Source organism: Neofelis nebulosa, chromosome 3, assembly GCF_028018385.1.
Source record: "Neofelis nebulosa isolate mNeoNeb1 chromosome 3, mNeoNeb1.pri, whole genome shotgun sequence".
NCBI lineage: Eukaryota > Metazoa > Chordata > Mammalia > Carnivora > Felidae > Neofelis > Neofelis nebulosa.
In genome coordinates, this window is record NC_080784.1 from 111,797,660 (window position 1) to 111,816,091 (window position 18,432).

An 18,432-nucleotide genomic window follows, 5' to 3' on the forward strand; every position below is an offset into this window, starting at 1 on the left:
CTCAGGGTGTTGCTGGCCCTGCTAGGGGAGGCCTCAGAGCACCCATGGAGACTGGAAGTGGGCCGGCCATTCCGGGCAGCACGATAGGGGCCCCACAAAGACCGGTGGGAGGGCTCGCAAAGCCAGAGGCAGAGAGACTACCTACTACAGAGTTAAGATCATAATCTGCTCTCTGCAGTATGTGGCAAATGAAGCCAGATGCAGGATAGGGGTCCTCTGGGAGACCACAGCTGCATGACATAGATAGGAACAGGGCTCCCTGAGCCCCTAGACTGCTCAGATGATTCCAATCACCAGGGCCAAAGCTAAGTGGACCATAGGAGGAACCAAGAGTCCAAGAGTCTGTTGGATATGCTGGAATGTTTTGGTCACAATAATTGGGCAAATCACAGGAGCTACAGGCACCTGCACCAGTACTACCGTGGGGACCTTGGGTGCAGCAGGCATGACAGTGGGGATTCTGGTTACTAGAGCCCTCAGAACTTCCTGTTCAAATCCCCACCTCCATTTCCTTCAAGCGTTCCTTGCTGCTCTTATCCAGGATTCCTGTGCTGGTGCCCAGCACTACAGGCCCTCCTGCACCGGGAGTCCTGGAGCTAACCCTACCAGTTAATGTCGTGGCCACATACTGAATGGGAACCAAGCACAGCAGGTTACTATTGATAAGCCCTTGATATTGACTTAATGTTAATTAATGTTGATAAAAACAATATGAATTTGAGTCTTTTGAAACAATCAACAAATGTTAACTCAGCTCTTACTGTGAGCAAGGGCTTATAGTTCTGTAAGTCCTAGACAAGTTCTCACCTTTGATTCTACAACTTTTGGAATAATGCTTTTTGTATATAATATCATTAAAATGATTAAACATACTAAATAGTTTAAAAAATAATAAGATCTTAATGCTGCTTTGAAACAAACCATGTGCAAATTACTCAATCAAAGGTCATATTTTTGTTCTATTAAATTTTTATAAAGCAACATTATAACATTTTGCTTACAATCAGGTTTTACAATAAGCTGTAGTCACCACTTCTCTTGTTGATTTTATGAGATATTTTTCCCATTGACTGCTTTTCTATGATCATATAAAACTATAAAACTATGATCATATGAAACCTCAGGTAGAACAGATTCAATAAAAATTTGTACAGAGCCATTCAAGCATCGGTTACATTTCTGGCACACACAGGTAAGATATAGAGTAGTCCATCTGAGAAAGTTAAGGAACAGATTCAAGAAGATACAGCTAAACATATATAAAGGTTAAATTTTTGCATTGAAATCCATTCAACTGTTTTGCATCAATACTTAGGAAGGTATCAGCTAATCAGCAAGTGTGTGCCAGCTACCCACCAAGTGCTCATCTCTAGGAGCTATGTTCTAAGGGAGAAGCAAAGGACATGTGATGTATTTTCTGTCCCCAAAGAGCCCCAAAATAGTTATTAGTTACACACTTGAAAACCACCTCTGCACGAGCATATACTTGACTGTGATTTTTTTCAAATCTCTGGCTTCTCTTCTTTACAAATTTTACATTTGGAGTTAAGGGTACTCCAGTCTGTCTTATGCATATCAGAAAAGTACAACTAACTTCCTTAACTTCCTTAATTCTACTAACATGTAAATATTAGGAAGGAGGCAACTGAAATATATGAGTTCTTGAAAAATATTAGAAGGAAAAGGGAGAGCAAATGGGGACAAAGGGCAGTAACAGAGAAAGGAAAATGAAACTTGACCCCCAATCTCCATCTCACCCCCACTCTGAATGGGGCTCCTGTGTCAGAGATGCCTTAAACCAGGAGTTCTTTTCAAGAGGAACTAAAATGCCCACATCTAGACATACGATAATTATGAGTATGATTTACAATTTCATACTTATATTGGCATAAGTGACATTAGCAAAAGAAATTACCTACATATGGAAAAAAATCAAACTCATAACAAAAATACCTGTTTATATATTCCCAATCCAATTTTCCCTGGTTACACCCAGCCATAATCTAGCTGCACCTTTCCCATCTCTTCCATGGTGGCTGCTCTAAACTAAGAGTACTTACTCTGATGGAATTAAGGATTCATTCAGTTTTGGGGAAGATCAGGAACAGCAAAGCAAACAATGTGTCAGATACAATTTAACTGATTTTACCATGTCTTTGGCTGGTCTTCAAAGGTTTTTGATCTAATATAGTAAATCAAACTGTGGGTGACCCAAGAGGAAACTTGTTTTATTAGTGAGTTATTCTCAAATCTTCAAGGCTTTCTTTGTAATTCCCAAAAGATGAATTTTTAGTAAGGTATTTCCTAATTTACAATGAGGCTTGGAGTTTGGTAGCTCATTGATCATTACATGGGAAAATGCTTAGAATAAGAATGCTTTGAAAATATCACTTTGTATAGTCCACTTCTCGATCTCCATTTCATCTAAGGATCATCTATGATCCAGGGCCACCCAGATATCTGTAGTGCTTCTGGCTAGTAGCTCCCTTGTTGGCCACTGGTCTTTCTCCCCTGTTCAGCCCTATCAAATCTTTCTACCATATAATCCCCCAAATATAAAGAATGACATTAAATATGATGATGACTTGGCCTGGAAGAAGAAAGAGTTGTGAAAATTCTTCAAAACTTACCAAGATCAAGAGGGATGAAGAAGTTATGGGGCTGAGAAATAAATACTTGATGAATCAAAGAATAAGAAACTCAATGACATAGATATCATTATTATATTTTACATATATTACATCACACATTATATTTTACAAAGAAGGACCCTAAAATTCTCAGAAATCAGGTGATTTGCCTCAAGATCCTCACCACTAAAAAGAGGAAGAGCAGAAGTCCAAACTTGATCTGAGTTACCTATTTATGTTTGTAAAGCTAAAATAATTAAGTTGTAAATCAAGTTTCAAACTGTAGGTCATTTTGCATAAGTGGGTTGTAAAATCTATTACTGATGAACAGATAAAGAAGGTGTGGTTTACATATACAATGGAATACTACTTGGCAATTAGAAAAAAGTGAAATCCCACCATGTGCAACAATGTGGATGGATCTGGAGGGTATTATGCTAAGTGAAATAAGGCAGTCAGAGAAAGACAGATATCATGTTTTCACTCATATGTGGAACTTGAGAAACTTAACAGAAGACCACAGGGGAAGGGACGGAGAAAAAATAGTTTCAAACAGAGAAGAAGGCAAACCATAAGAGACTCTTAAATACAGAGAACAAACTGAGGTTTCATTGGGGGGGTTGGCTGGGGGGAAAATAAGTGATGGGCTTTGAGGAGAGCACTTGTTGGGATGAGCAATGGGCATTGTATGTAAGCGATGAATCACGGGAATCTACCCCCCAAACCAAGAACACACTGTATACATTTTATGGTGGCTAACTTGACAATAAATTATATTTAAATAAATGAATGAATGAATGAATGAATGAATAAAATTTAAAAAAATAAAATCTATTGAATGGACTGACAGTCAACATTTTAAAATATAAAGTGGAATAAAGACAAACAGAGTGCAAGTAGATGAACAAGTGTTGATTTTGTTTTGTTTTGGGGGTTTTTTTGGTGAAAATTTTCACAATACACACACATACATGCACACACATGTGTGTGTCAGAGAGAGACTGCGTACACATGCATGGTCCGGACTGCAAAAAAAAAAAAAAAAAAAAAAAAACAACTAAGGAGGTTTAGGTAAGACATGCGAGCATGTTGGGAAAAGTAGATGTTCTTTCAGATCAAAGCTAATGCTCACAAAGACCATTCTAAGAGAGGATTGGTTTTTATGGTATGCTTATTTGAATTTTCTGAACTTAATAATTCTTATTTTTAGATGGGTGTTGTGATGTAAATATGAAGGATGATGATGGGACAAAGAAGAGTTCTTCACTTTGAAATATCCACTAAGTCACTGCTGAACTGCATGCACATCCGGGGCTCTGCGAGGGGGTGTGGTGCAGGGGAGGCAACACAAAACCTGGGTTCCTAGCTTGTCTCCATTACTAACAACACAATTTCAAGTTTCTTCGTTAGTAAAACAGATGAATTTCCCACTCTGCTTTCTTCAGATAGTTATTTTAAAAAAGAATATAAAATAATGCATGTTTATGCTATTTTGAATCTATAAAATAATATGCAAATGTAAAATATTATGATTTCCTGGTTAAGTGCAAGAAGTAATAAATTCATATGCTCCTAACTCCTGTTTTCTATCACTGATATTTGGTTAAATACAATGAGTCGAATTGAGCATTTCTGAGTCTACTGTACAATGTTTACCTGGACTAGGGAAATTATTAATTTATGCAGAAATTATTTACTTTAAAAAGTATTTTCGATTCTGGGATGCCTGGCTGTCTCAGTCTGTGGAGCATGTGACTCTCAATGCTGGGGTTGTGAGTTGGAGCCCCACTTTGGGTGAAGAGATTATTTAAAAACAAAATCTTTAGGGGTTCCTAGGTGGCTCAGTTGGTTGAGAGTCTAACTCTTGATTTTTGGCTCAGGTCATGATCCCAGGGTGGTAGGATCAAGCCCCATGTTGGCTCTGTGCTGAGCATGGGGCCTGCTTGGGGTTCTCTTTCTCTCTCCCTGAATAGCTCTCCCCAACTCACACTCACTCTCTCTCTCTCTCAAAATAAAATAAAAATAAATTTTAAACATTAAAAAAAATAAAATCTTAAAGAGAAGGTATTTTCAATTCTAATGAAACCTAGGAAGGACAGAACCTGGTCCATTAGTAGTCATCCTTTACAAAATTCAAAGAGCTGCTATTTTATGACAGAAAGCTTTAACTCTTTTCATTTAAGTGTTGTTTTCACATGGGCTCATTCTTTGGTTAATTTTAATGAGAAATAATAGATACGCTATTTCCTTCATATTTCACTTAACACATGCTAAAGCAAAATACTATATGAAGCTCAAAGAAAGAACATTATTTGAGCTACTTATAATAGTCATGGTTTAAAGAGATTTAAATATTAACTTTAAAAGTCAGCAGCAAATTATTTAAATAGCTAAAACATACAACATTCTTAAGTGTCAAGCTTGGTTCTAAGCTTTTAATTGCATTAACTCACTTAATCTTAAATTGAACATTATGAATTATGAATTACCTGGTGATTCTAGCTCAGAAACTATACCCTTAACTCCTAGAATTGAAAAAAAAAAAAATCTATGGACCCTGCATTATAATCCTATTTAGCTCTCTTTAGACTTCAATTTCTCATTAATTCTATTTGGTATTTTGTGGAATAGTAAGTATCTCAGTCTCTCACAGTAAGTCAGTAATTAAAGAGAAATCTCCTTTCTAGACATAAAGTGTCCAAATGTGTCAAAATTAGAAAAGAATTCTATAATGCATTCTAGAATATTATTATCATATCCATGTGAAACTTAGCTAGTTTTAATTTAAAGTAAAAATTAAGGAAAGGGTTGATCCTTTAAGTTTCTTAGTAATAAAATTCTGTGGTTCTTAGATCAAACGACAAGTAATGAGGGTATAATTTCCAGAAGATTTTAAAGGAAATAAATATACAAGAGAATAAATCTTGCCTTTGTAGATTTATCACTGACTCATTTAATATTTCAATCAACTCATTTTAAAAGAGGGCATTTTCAGGGCACCTGGGTGGCTCTGTTGGTTAAGCATTGCACTTTGGCTCAGGTCATGATCTTGTCGTTTGTAAGTTCGCCCCACATCAGTCTCTCTGCTGTCAACTATTGGGCTCTCTGCTGTCAGCTTGGAGCCCATTTTGGATCCTCTGTCCCTCTTCTCTGCCCCTCCCCCCATTTGTGTGCGAGCATGCACGCATATTTTCTCTCTCTCTCTCTCTCTCTCTCTCTCCTCTCTCTCTCTCTCAAAAATAAACATTTTTTTAAAACCTGGATTTTCTCCTTCTAACATGGAACTTATCAAAATTGGTAAGCAAGGATAAGGAGTATATATCAGAATCAACCAGTAACTTTTTTTTTTTTTTTAATGAAATGGAAGAACTCCTTAGTGCTGTGGCCTCGAGTGGATGTGCCTCCAGGGCTCAAGGATGAGACTGAAGTAACAAAGGGAAAGAGTGGCAGGATCTCAAAGAGAAGGAAAACAAGAAGGGAGAACAGAACATAAAAACGTTCCATAGCAATTCCAGAATGTACCCTACCTTCCTACTTCTTTTTTCTTTTCTTTAGATTTTTTGTTTTTAAGTAATCTCTACACTTAACGTGGGGCTTAAACTTACAACCTGTTTATTAAGAGGTTTTTTTTACATGCTCTATTGACTGAGCCAGCCAGGCACCCCCCATCCTCCCACTCCTAATGAGGCACAAGTGAAGAAACAGTTTTGTACTAAATATTAAATTCAGATAAAAACATGGTACAAAGTTTAAATTTAATATAGACTAGAGGAAGCTTAAATTCAATGTGAAATAACAATTGAGTGTCAATTACTCACATATTAAAACATTTACCGAACTTTTATGGTATGCCAAATTGTGCTAGGAACCAAGTCTACATGTGAAGGTACCCATATAAAAGTTAGCAATATTATTATAGAATTACAGTGACTTCTAATTTTCTCATTTTTTAAAACAACTTTAATTAAAAACAAGCCAAAGTTGGCATCCTGGACTCTAAAAGAATATGAAGAGAGTGAGGAAGGAGCCACCACAAAATAAAGGTTGGCTTTAGGAGTCTTCCGGGTAACATACCATTACTCTGCTTTCCATCATTATAAAATGATTCCTACAAATTTCATCTAGTGTCAATTTCAGGTTTGTCTAAGACTTACAAGCTGGCTTAGTTTATCCTCTGAGTAATCACAAAATTTGGTTCTTCTTACAATTGTGTTTGTGTTCTCTGTTTATCTTCCCAACAAGGCTTATCATGGGCAAGAATCAAATCCTATTCACTTTTGTAAGCTCTACACCTCATATAGTATCTAGTATAAGAAAAAGGATACTTTAATAATGTTCGCACAATGGGTGAGCTAATAAATAGTAAGTACCATACGGAGGTAAATAGGCATCTGCTTAATCCATCCAGTTATTCTACATTTGTCAGTAAATGTAGTCAATGCGTGGGCAAGTCAGGTACAAACAGAATGATTTCTAGCCTTTGTAAACACAATCAGGAAAAGTTCACTCTCTGAGGCTAAAGCTGGTTAACATTAACATGCATAAGACGAAATTGGATCCTGAGAGAAACACTTAATCTATAGGGGCTTTTCTCAGTCTGAAATCCCTTGATGTGTTCTTAAGGATCTCAGGATTCTGAGGATATTTAATTAAATATCATGTGGTAATTTCTTGGTCATGTTTATGACTGTGTCAATTAATTCCAAGTGATCACTGAAAGGAACACCCAAATTTAAACGCAGCATTTCTCACACTGAAGCATATGGATGTATTCTCAGGGTTCTAAAAAAAGTCTCCTCTCTCTACAGAGAAGAAATGCTGCCTTAAGAGATGGTTTGTAAACAGAACCTGACAAAACATGGGTCCTTCCATCTAGAAAGCAGAATAAATGTTTGAGGAGTCATGACCAAGACCTTCCTATGCATTACACAAAATTACAAGTTATCTGAAAGAAATAATGACAATTTTGGTTAAGTTAGAAGGAATAAACTTGTTAGTACTTTCCCCAAACCTGTCCATACAGCTACTCTAGTTTGAGTGAAATCATCAATCATGGCCATACATCTTAATTAAATCCTATCTAACTGCAACTGTCAGAACCATACTTTGGTCTCCTGAGTGTGCACAACACAATGGGTTTTCACATGTATAATTTGAGCACCCAGTGGTCTCCCTTTGAGACAGAGAAGGATGTTGAGAAGATTATAAAGTATGCAGTACAGTGATAAGCATATTGTAGACATGCAATAAAGGTAACTATTTTTTAAGCTTAATTATTTGTTTTGAGAGAGAGAGGGAGCACAAGCAGGGGAGGGTCAGAGAGAGAGGGAGAGGGAGGATCCCAAGGAGGTTCTGCACTGTCAGCACAGAGCCTGACATGGGGCTTGAACACATGAACCATGAGATCATGACCTGAGCCAAAACCAAGAGTCAGACACTTAACCAAGTGAGCCACCAAGGCACCCCAAAGGTAACTATTATTTGATATCATAGGTATTATTATTTCTCACTTCAAAAATGGATAATTTGAGACTCAGACTAGTTTAAGTGACTGGCCAAATGTCTGTGTTCACTCAATTATTTATTTATTTATCAAATATTAATTGGATTCTTACTATGTGCCAATCCTGGGTCTCCTAGTCTTTCCAACAGAGTGCCCTTTTCACTGACCAACAACACTGAAGCTGAAATTCTAGTTTGTAATCATTCTTTGTCATGATCATATAAGTCAGTGCTAGCCTCTCTTCCCCTTAGGTTTAATTTTAGCCATATTTGTATTGGTATATTTTATGAACCTTTCTTTATAAGCCTCTTAATTTTCCTGTGTTGCTAATGTTCCAAGTTCCCTGTTTATGCGGCTTTCTGAATATTGCTAAATTGTTAGTTGTAGATGCAAATAGCTAAAAATAATCTAGTGCCCCTTTAGAGAAACACAAAAAATCTCACTAAAAGGTGTTGTTTAAAAGGGCTCTAGAGTATACGTTACAATGAAATACTACTCGGCCATAAAAAGAATGAGACCTTGCCCCTTGAGAAAACATGGATGCACCTAAAGCTTATTGTGTAACCTGAAATAAGTCAAAGAAGGCAAATCAGGATGATTTCACTTATATGTGGAATCTAAACAATAAAAACAAACAGAAACAGACTCATACATACAGAGAACAAAAGTGATCGCTGGAGGGGAGGGAGGCAGAAGAATGGGAAAAATAGCTGAAGGGGATGAAGAGGTACAAATTTCCAGTTGTAAAATAAATAGGTCATGGAAATGCAAAATACAGCATAGGTAGTATAGTCAATAATATTGTAAGAACATTGTATGGTGACAGATGTACCTACACTTGTTGCAGTAAGTATTGCTTAGGGCATAGAATTGTTGACTATGTTGTACATGTGAAATTAATATAACTTTGTATGTCAGCTATACTTCAGAAACGCGGTAGAGACCATTGCTAGTTTGGTGTTTAAACTAATAATTCCAGCGGTCTTTGTCAGCTTCCACCATGGCATACCATGGCCAGGGTCAAAAAGTGCAGAAGGTGATGGTGCAGCCCATCAACCTCATCTTCAGATACCTGCAAAATAGATCTTGGATTCAGGTGTGGTTTGATGAGCAAGTGAACATGTAGATAGAGCGCTGCATCACTGATTTTGAGGAGTACGTGAACCTTGTATTAGATGATGCAGAAGAGATTCATTCTAAAACAAAGTCAAGAAAACAACTGGGTCGGATCATGCTAAAAGGAGATAATATTACCCTGTTTCAAAGTGTCTCCAACTATAAATGATCAATGAAGTGATAAATTCTTGAGAAGACCATGTAGTTTGTTGTTTTTTTTTAGAGGTCCATTGTTGGGAGCATAGTTTTAAAACATTTGTTCCTATTGTTTTGGTTACCTTTATGTCATTACTGGATGACAATGAATGCTGTGGGATTGTTTTTATTAAAAAAAATAATAATAAACTAATAATTCCAAGGGAACTTGAGTAACAAATCTCTTGATAAACTTCTGGTGGTTGCTTTGGATGAGAAAATATATTCTTAACTCCCTGATAAATTGTTTCTCTCTGTCTCCTACCTTTCTCTACGTGCCATGGGCACAACTGCTGTGTTTCTTCATTCCTCAAGAAAACATCACGCCATGAATTCTCTCATAAACCCCTTTCCCAAGCATTCTTTACTCACCCCAGCAATGACTTTGCATACCACTAAGGTACAGGGTTTCATTTCAGACTGTCCCCACTGCCCACTCTGCCCTGTACAAAGAACTTTCTTTTTTCATTGATGTTGGCTTTTTAAGATATTTTTTGCCCTTTTTAAAAAATGTCTATATTCATTTTTGAGAGAGAGAACATGAGCAGAGGAGGGCAGAGAGAGAGGGGGACAGAGGATCTGAAGTGGGCTCCGTGCTGACAGCAATGAGCCCGATGAGGGGCTCAAATTCATGAACTATGAGATTATGACTCGAGACAAAGTTGATACTCAACCAACTGGGCCACTGAGGCACCCCCACCCCCACCGCTTTGCTTTCTTTTTCTTTTTTTTTTTTTTTTTTTTTTTTGTTGGTGATGATGGTGGTGGGAGGGGGGAGCCAGGAGTTACATGCTCCAAGGTATACCCTTATGAGCTTTTGTGTTTCTGCATTTTGGAATCTTTCACCCTATCTTGAAGACATTTCATTTCTGAGGGAAGAGGCTGAAGAGAAACTGAGTATGAAAGTAAAAAGAATTGCCAATGTTGAGGTGTATACATGTACATATGCAGGCTCATTAACAGACAGGTAGCTTCTGATCATGCCCAGCTCAGCAGACAGCCACTTTTTAATAACGGACTGCAACATTCTCTTCTACATATCTATTTTCTTCATTTCTGAGAATCTGGGGGAAGTTACCATCTAAAAACAAGGTTTCCTTTTTATTCCCTCTGCTTCTTATACAAGGAGAGAAAAGGCTTTGACAAGACTAGAGATGATAAGATTTAGTTTACTCCTTTATAATCATCAACACACACACACACTGCCACTTTCTCCAGCCTATACGAAAGTGATTTTTCCAAAACTCTGGACTTAAGGGTTCCTGACTTCTTGGCCAAGGATTTTTCCTTTTCTCTACATCATCTCCTCACATCTATCGTCACATTCCAGACCTTCTCATTCCAATAATATAATCTGCTCCCTCCGTCCCCCCCCACCCCCCGGATCTCAATTGAGAACATTGACCTTTTGACCACCATTTACTCTCTTGACAATCTACTGATCCAATTTCAACAATCCTTCTATGCCTGACACCTACAGTCTGTTCACCTTTTCACAGTGCCTGTTTCTCTCCTCACTCAGTGGAGCTACATCGCATGCACAATCTTTTAGAATCATTTTATTCATTCCTTTGCATGCATCCTCAATTCTTTTGTCTTTCTCTAGCTATACTATACATGCTTAGCTAAACCACATTCCTGGTTATATATAACTCTCCATCTGAGTCCGTATCTGACTGTGGCTGCAGAAGAACACACATACATACTGGCTGGTCACGATCCTTGAGTAGGCTTTTAATTCCGCCTTCCAATCATGCTCTGCCACCCTTACTCACTCTCCCTCCACTCTCCTAGATGATTGTCTCCCACCTCCTCTCCCCTCTCAGTTAATGAATCTTCAACCCTTATTATTCTCTTTGTGACCCCAACCTTCATCCCTGGCTCCTCCTTTTTTGCTCTTATCTTATACTAACTCCATAAAAAAATCTATCAGCTCTCTCTTCAAAATATATCCATAATCCAACCACATCTTACCATCTCTCCTGCCTGTTGCCCAGGTCTAGAACATTTGCCCTCTTACCTAAAGTATTACAAAAGTGCTTCCTCCTCTGCCCTTTCTCAGTTTTCAGTCTGAGCGTTACTATTTAAATTTAAGTCAACCTATGTCACTTCTTTGCTAACAACCCTCTAATCAATCACTTCTCTTCCCTCTCAGAATTAAAGCCAAAGTTCTTAAAATACCCTATAACATCTTATATGACCTGGTGCTGCGGATGACTCTTCCTGACCTCTTACTTCTCTTCCCCTGATCTCCTACTAGTCCTGCTATACTAGCTTCCTTACTGGACCTTGAACTCACCAGGCATGCTCCCTCTTTGGGACTTTCTCACTTGTCAGGCCTTCTTCTAAAATATATTCCCTGCAAGTAGTGCAGGGCTTCCTTGGTCAAATTCTTCAAGCATTTTTTTGACCATCCTATCTAAAATAACACATTGCTTACCTTCCATTCCTTCTCCTTCTCTCCTGCTATATTTTCCCGCTATCACTTACTAGTTACTCCTTTCACATTTTTACTTTTTTTTAAATGTTTATTTATTTTTGAGAGAGCGCAGGCAGGGAGAGGGGCAGAGAGAAGGAAACAGAGGATCCAAAGTGGGCTCTGCACTGATAGTAATGAGCCCGATGTGGGGCTTGAACTCACAAACCACGATGACCCCAGCCGAAGTCAGACGCTCAACCAACTGAGCCACCCAGGTGCCCCACATATCTAACTTTTTTGGTTGATGATTATCTCCGTCTTCTTACATTGTAGATTATAAGCTATATGAGAGCAGGGGTGTTGTCTCTGTTTTCACTGCGCCTAGGTCAGTGCCTGCCACATAGTAAACACATATTATATGTTTGAATAAAAAGATAAACAAATGGTGAGCCTGAGTTCAGACTGGCAGAAATAATGTGATTATAATATCTGAGATGAATTAAGGAGAATGGAGTGGCTACATGGGAGTTGTGTATTAAAACCCATGTCTTTTAGTCATAGGAAAAGAGCATTCAAGAGAATTCCCAGAATATAAATTGTTCTGTTTTCATCTAAACCACCGCAGCACAGTACGTAAGAGGACAGTCACAGAAATGCTTTGCATGAAGCTACCCCTGGCGTTTTTAAATGAAATAAGAGTTGCACTTCAAACATCTTCCTAAATCTGTGAGACAAAATTTTTTAGAGTTATGGACAAGTGGCTGATGAAGAGTCTACTGGAATTACTTTGCATTGAACAACTATCAACATGAAAATGAAAATTCTAAAAAAAAAAAAAAAGAAAGGAAATGAAAATGAAAACTCTAAGTGCTCAAAACACTGGGCAGATGTTATTTAAATCCAACCTGAATCTGTACTACTTAGTATAGATCAAGGACCAGTTAACACTGGCCGGCACCGAAGAGAATTAGAGAATAATATAGAATCCAAAACCAAAAGGACACATGTAACCAGAACCAGATGGACGTGCCACCTTTTGCTTCCTCTAAATGAGATGTCAAATAATGAATACTTAACAAGATTGTTTGCAGGTATATTTGTGTCCCAATTTAATTGGTTAGGAAACTGGATATAGTTCATTCCATGTTCCATTAATTCCAGAAGTCCAATTCTCAAGTACTCATCACTGTCGCCTCTATAAATTCCCAGGTTAATAGAATTGGTGTTAGTGTTTTTAAAGAGAGGTCCAGAGTGGATGGATCCAAATGGCATTGGTAAAAAGGATTTTAGTTCCAGAAAAGAAATTTAGTTTAATTTAACCCAGATAAACAGAAATTGTTACCAAATTGCTACTAAATGCGATCTATGAGAGGCTATGAGAATACCTTTTATGATCTGCCCTGCCTATGAGAACCAGCACCGCTTTTGCTAAAGTTTAGGTTGAGAATCAATATAAAAAGACTGTATTATTATAATAATGATTATCATTTGCTAATATTTATTGAATGTGTATTCTGCTAAGCATTTTGCAAACATCGCATTTAATTATCACAACTATGCTATGGCTCCAGTGTTGTTACGATCACTATTTTACAGTTGAGAAAACGGTGTCTTAGAAACACTTGGTGTCCAGGATCACATAGCTGGTAAGTGGATAAAATGAGAATTTGGATTCCAGCACCTACATTCTTAAAATGACTTCCAAAAATGCATTGTGGTCTGAGTCATAACTACGTGAGCATATGATAAAGTCATTGTTTGGTGTACCTTCTTGCTGGTAAAGGCTTGGTATTTTAGGAACATTAAAACTCTTGTGAAAATGTTCCTTTAACCTTGCTTCTGTCTTTGATAAAGGAAGCATAAGATCTAACTGGTAATTTTGCACCTTTATACCTCAGTAGTAAAAGGTCAAGACCAAAAATTAGAATATATTAAAGACTATTAACTTTCAGGGTTATCTCCAGGATTACATTCAATAAATGATAAGTGATAACCTTTACTTTGAAGTCACTGCAGTGAAACCAATAAATTTTATGCCTGGTGAAAGTACCTGAATCTTCTGAGCCTTTTATTGACTTGTAATTGGCTACATTTTTTCTAAGGTTCTGTTTATTTATTTTTGAGAGTGAGAGAGAGAGTGAGTATGAGCACAAGCAGGCAAGGGGCAGAGAGAAAGAATCCCAAGCAGGTTCCCCACTGTCAGCACAGAACCCAGTGGGGGGCTGGAACTCACAAACCATGAAATCAGGACCTGAGCCGAAATCAAGAGTCGGATGCTTAACGGGGTGAGCCACCCAGGTGCCCCGGCCATAAGTATTTTTATGAAAAGGTTATAGTGTCTATTTTTAATGTCTGGACATTAACCTTGTTGATAACATTATTAGACTGTGAATAGTTACTAAATAAATAAAAGCATTACATATATATGAGTTTCAGATCGGGAGCAAATGCTAAGATTTATTCTCTTTTCTGAGTGTACAAGAGATAATAAAAAAAATAAATTACTAGTTTTATCTTTTATAGAAAACAGAAGTTAACAGATTTTTTAACCATTTGGAAAAGAAAAATGAAGACTTGAAGTCGTCTTTGTTTTTTAAGAAAATTGTTTTGTGCCAAAATTATGAATTTTTTTGTCATATCCTTTAAGTGATTAAAAGCCAAATTGTATTTTTGGATTAAATTTCAAAATTCTCCTGGTAGTCATGAGACAAATTTTATAAAGAAAAAAATTTTCATCCAAATTTCAGCTTAAGGAATCTTAGAACGCCAACACACGCGGTATTTTTGGAAACCTGGTACAGCCCAGATTGCCTTTCATTGAGAAATATAGCAGGGTACAGAAAGTTCTGGTTTCTGTGTCACATGCCATGATGCTCCCCAGAAACCCAGGCTTACAAGCAAAATAATGGACACTTTTTCTTCTCTTCTTTCATATGCCATAGTAACTTTGAGCTTACATATTCGTTAGATACAGCTGTATTTTGGCTGAAGAGTTAGTTGTCCTCCTAGGTGTTCAGAAATTATATTCAGCTCTGAATTTTGAGTTTTAGTGTAATCCTGGTAGTGGTGCGCTTTGATTTAAAAGTCCATCTATCTACTATTATGGTAAGGATGAATAAAGCTCTTTTTACACTAACAATGGTACATCTTGAAGATTTGAGCTTCAAGATAAAGGAAGCCACATTGTACATCCTGAAGGACAGATCCCAACATCTCAGGAAAATGTCCTGCAGTAGAAAACACTTGTACACCGGAGACAGACAGATCTGTGTGACCCTGGGAACATCACTTAACCACTTGTGGGCTCAGTTTCTGCATTTGTAAGTTCCAGCAAATACCTACCTACCTCATAACATTTGTCTCTGCTGGTTGATAAAGCATCACATGTAAAGACCCCAGCGGAAAGCCTGATACACCGTGGCTAAATAGTTAACATTAGTCACTTTATTTCTCTAATCTCTATTTAATGTACATCCTTGCATAGTAATAATAAAGACCAACACCAGACAACTATACTTACTTTTTTACCTAGTAAATTCAGGTGATTGAGGAGACTCAATCTCATATGTTGTATGCAGTTGAATTTTAATTTTTCTGATTCTTGGTGAATTATATATACTAATTGCAACTAGAACATGTACAACTTAAAAATTCCTTTCCTATTTAATAATTTAATTTACCCTGCAACCCAGTGATATAAGATTGAATGTACTATTATTATTATCTTGTTTTAGAGATTAGAAAAGTGTCACTTTCTGAATTGAAATGACTGACAAAAGTGGAGAGGGAACTTAGGGAACTTAAATTGTAGTCTCTGGGCTCTAAGTTTTGTGTGGTTTCATGATACTGTGCTACGTGTTCACAAAAATAAATGTTCTTCCCTTGTACAGCAACATGTTACTGGACAGTTGGCCACTGTAAGAAAAATAATTTAGGCACCAAAAAGTTTTTGAGGTAACTCAAAAAGTTAGGTTGGTCTATGGAGGAGAAAAAAACTGAGTACTGCTGAGAGATTATTTTTCTAAAAAAAAAACAAAGAACCCTAAAAAAACCCTTAAGATCCTTCATACAATTAATATATTTGTTACAATTTTGGGTTAAGTGCATTTGCTTTGACCGCAGTCAACTTCATTTTCCTTGGGTTCCTTTTTTGGCATTATTGATGATAATTTTACCTAAATGAACTGATAGTTTCATTGCCTATTCTCTAGCATGTTGCACATTTAGAAATTTAATGGATCAATATTAAAATTTGGGAATGTATTTCATATACTTTAAAATATCTAAGGCAATATGTTAAAATTATAAAAATATTTTATATTTAGTCTCATAGGCATTTTTGGAAGAAGTTCATGTATCCATATGGGAATTTAGATGTTCTTTTTCTTTTAGAGTAACTAATATACTAAAAGTTCAAATTATTTGTTCAAAAGAACATGAGAAACATATCAAAACAATTCTTAATGGAAAATAAGATGGACAAAGAAAGGAATGTAGATGCAGAATATGAAGATCTTATATATTGGGATAAAGGGATTTGGCCTTATTCCATAGGTCAGTATCAGTATGTAAGGTCTGGAATTTTATCTCACATACAAGCTAAAAAGTCAAACTACTCTTTCATGATGCTGGCAGAAGATAAGAGTTTCCTAGATCAGAGACAAATGACTTTATGATTCACAGCAAAAGCCCTTGCTGAGTGTCACCATGCTGCTTGTGTCAGTTCCCTATGCCCCTTCCCAATCCCTCAGAAGTGACACACAGGGCCAATGATAGATGCCTGTGCACACTGGGTTATGTTAAAGAAGGACGCAGCTTTTATAATAAGAAAACACATTGAGGCACCTGGGTGGCTCAGTCGGGTAAGGGTCGAACTTCGGGTCAGGTCATGATCTCATGGTTCATGGGCTTAAGCCCCACGTCAGGCTCTGTGCTGATAGCTCAGAGCCTGAAGCCTCTTCATATTCTATCTCTCCCTCTCTTTCTCTGTCCCTCCCCCCTTGCATGCTTGTGCTCTCTCTCAAAAATAAGTAAATAAACTTAAAAAAAAAAAAAAAAGAAATCATAAGCCAGCTTTTTGTCAAGAGGGAGATGGTACCTAAGGTTGCTCACTGTAAGCACACCCTAAGAAATGGCCCAGATAAAGAGCATTCAGGGTCCTTCAATTCTTGTCATATTCAAAAGAATACTAGAGATATTGGGGAAACAGCATATTGCTTTTCCCAATAGCAAGTGGCTGTCACCATTTTTTAATGCCAAGAAATGCATTCCTCTAAAGGATAAAAAATATTGCCAACAGTGACAATGCTTTCTATGCTGGTGACTTTCAGCATAGAGTCACCTCTCCCTTGCTGGTGAGGAGCAAGGGAAATCCTGCAATCTTTGCAAAATCCTCCAAGTGATTTTGGTACAACCACTTCACTAATCTAAGCATTGGGAGCCACTGGAAGTTTGTTGGGGGAAATGACAGAATTATATTTTTACTTTATAAAAATAACTCAAGGCATAGTTCAGAAATTGACCAGAGTGGACAGGATGAGGACAGAACCTAATTAAGGAGGGTATTATGGCAACCATGATAAGTGACTCTGAGGTGATTCAGTTAATGCAAATATGGATGTAGAAGATGGACTAAGAAAGGAGTGCCATACTGGAGCTGGGTTGGTGGGTAGAGGGGGAGATGATAGGAGAACTGTTGGAATTGACACATTGATGAGGAAATCAGCAGGTAGAAGTTTGAGAGGAGAGTAAGTTTGAGAGAATATGTCTACTTTTTGAAAAGTTGTGTTTGAAAGATTTACTAATTTCAGGAAACCATGGGTTGAGCATAACTGGGCTCAATATATACCAGGATATAAAGGGGCATTCTATAGATAAGGTAGAATCCAACAATGAGATTTTCCTTCTGTTCACTTAAAATTAGCCAGGATTACTCACTTCCCAGTCAGCTCTGTCAAGCACACACACACACACACACACACACACACACACATGCACCACCAACATTTAGCACACTGTCGTGAACACTGAAGTCTACTAGACACTGTATTCATGGTACAAAAATCTTGTCCAAAAATAGCACAAAAATCTCAATATCCATGGGACCGAATAATATCCAAAATGTACAATATTGTCTGGAGTCATTACTGAATGGATGTAAATGAATGGATAATCCAAACACTTCATACTTAAGCTAACAGTTTCAAACTCTTCTTATTGTAACCCATATTTTAAAAATAATTAGGGAAGGAGGGGGGATAATTTTTGTTTTATTCTCTTATTTCTCTATCTCAAATTTTAACACTCAGTTACCTATGAGTAAAATGCATATGGCAGAGAAGAAAAGAAGCCAGTCTGGATAACTAGTTGATGATAAATGAGAAGAAAAACATCATTCTTGGTCAATACTCCAGCTATTGACCAAGGCCCAGCCATTTCATAGACAAAAACTGACATTCAATTGTTATTTTTGATCTATCTGCTTTGCTGCAAAATTAGGTCTAGACACAAATGTCTGAGGCTTCAAAAGTTGGTAAGAGGATGAAAATGGATTTTCATAAGTCTGAATC

The 18,432-nt window shown here is 37.2% G+C and overlaps 1 protein-coding gene and 1 pseudogene across 50 annotated transcripts in view; one reads left to right on the forward strand and one right to left on the reverse strand.

Moving 5' to 3' along the window:
- ANK2 (ankyrin 2) overlaps positions 1-18,432 on the reverse strand; it is a 679,068-nt gene that overhangs the window by 193,245 nt on the left and 467,391 nt on the right. The window lies entirely within an intron of this gene.
- On the forward strand, positions 9,118-9,578 carry LOC131507177 (small nuclear ribonucleoprotein E-like; annotated as a pseudogene).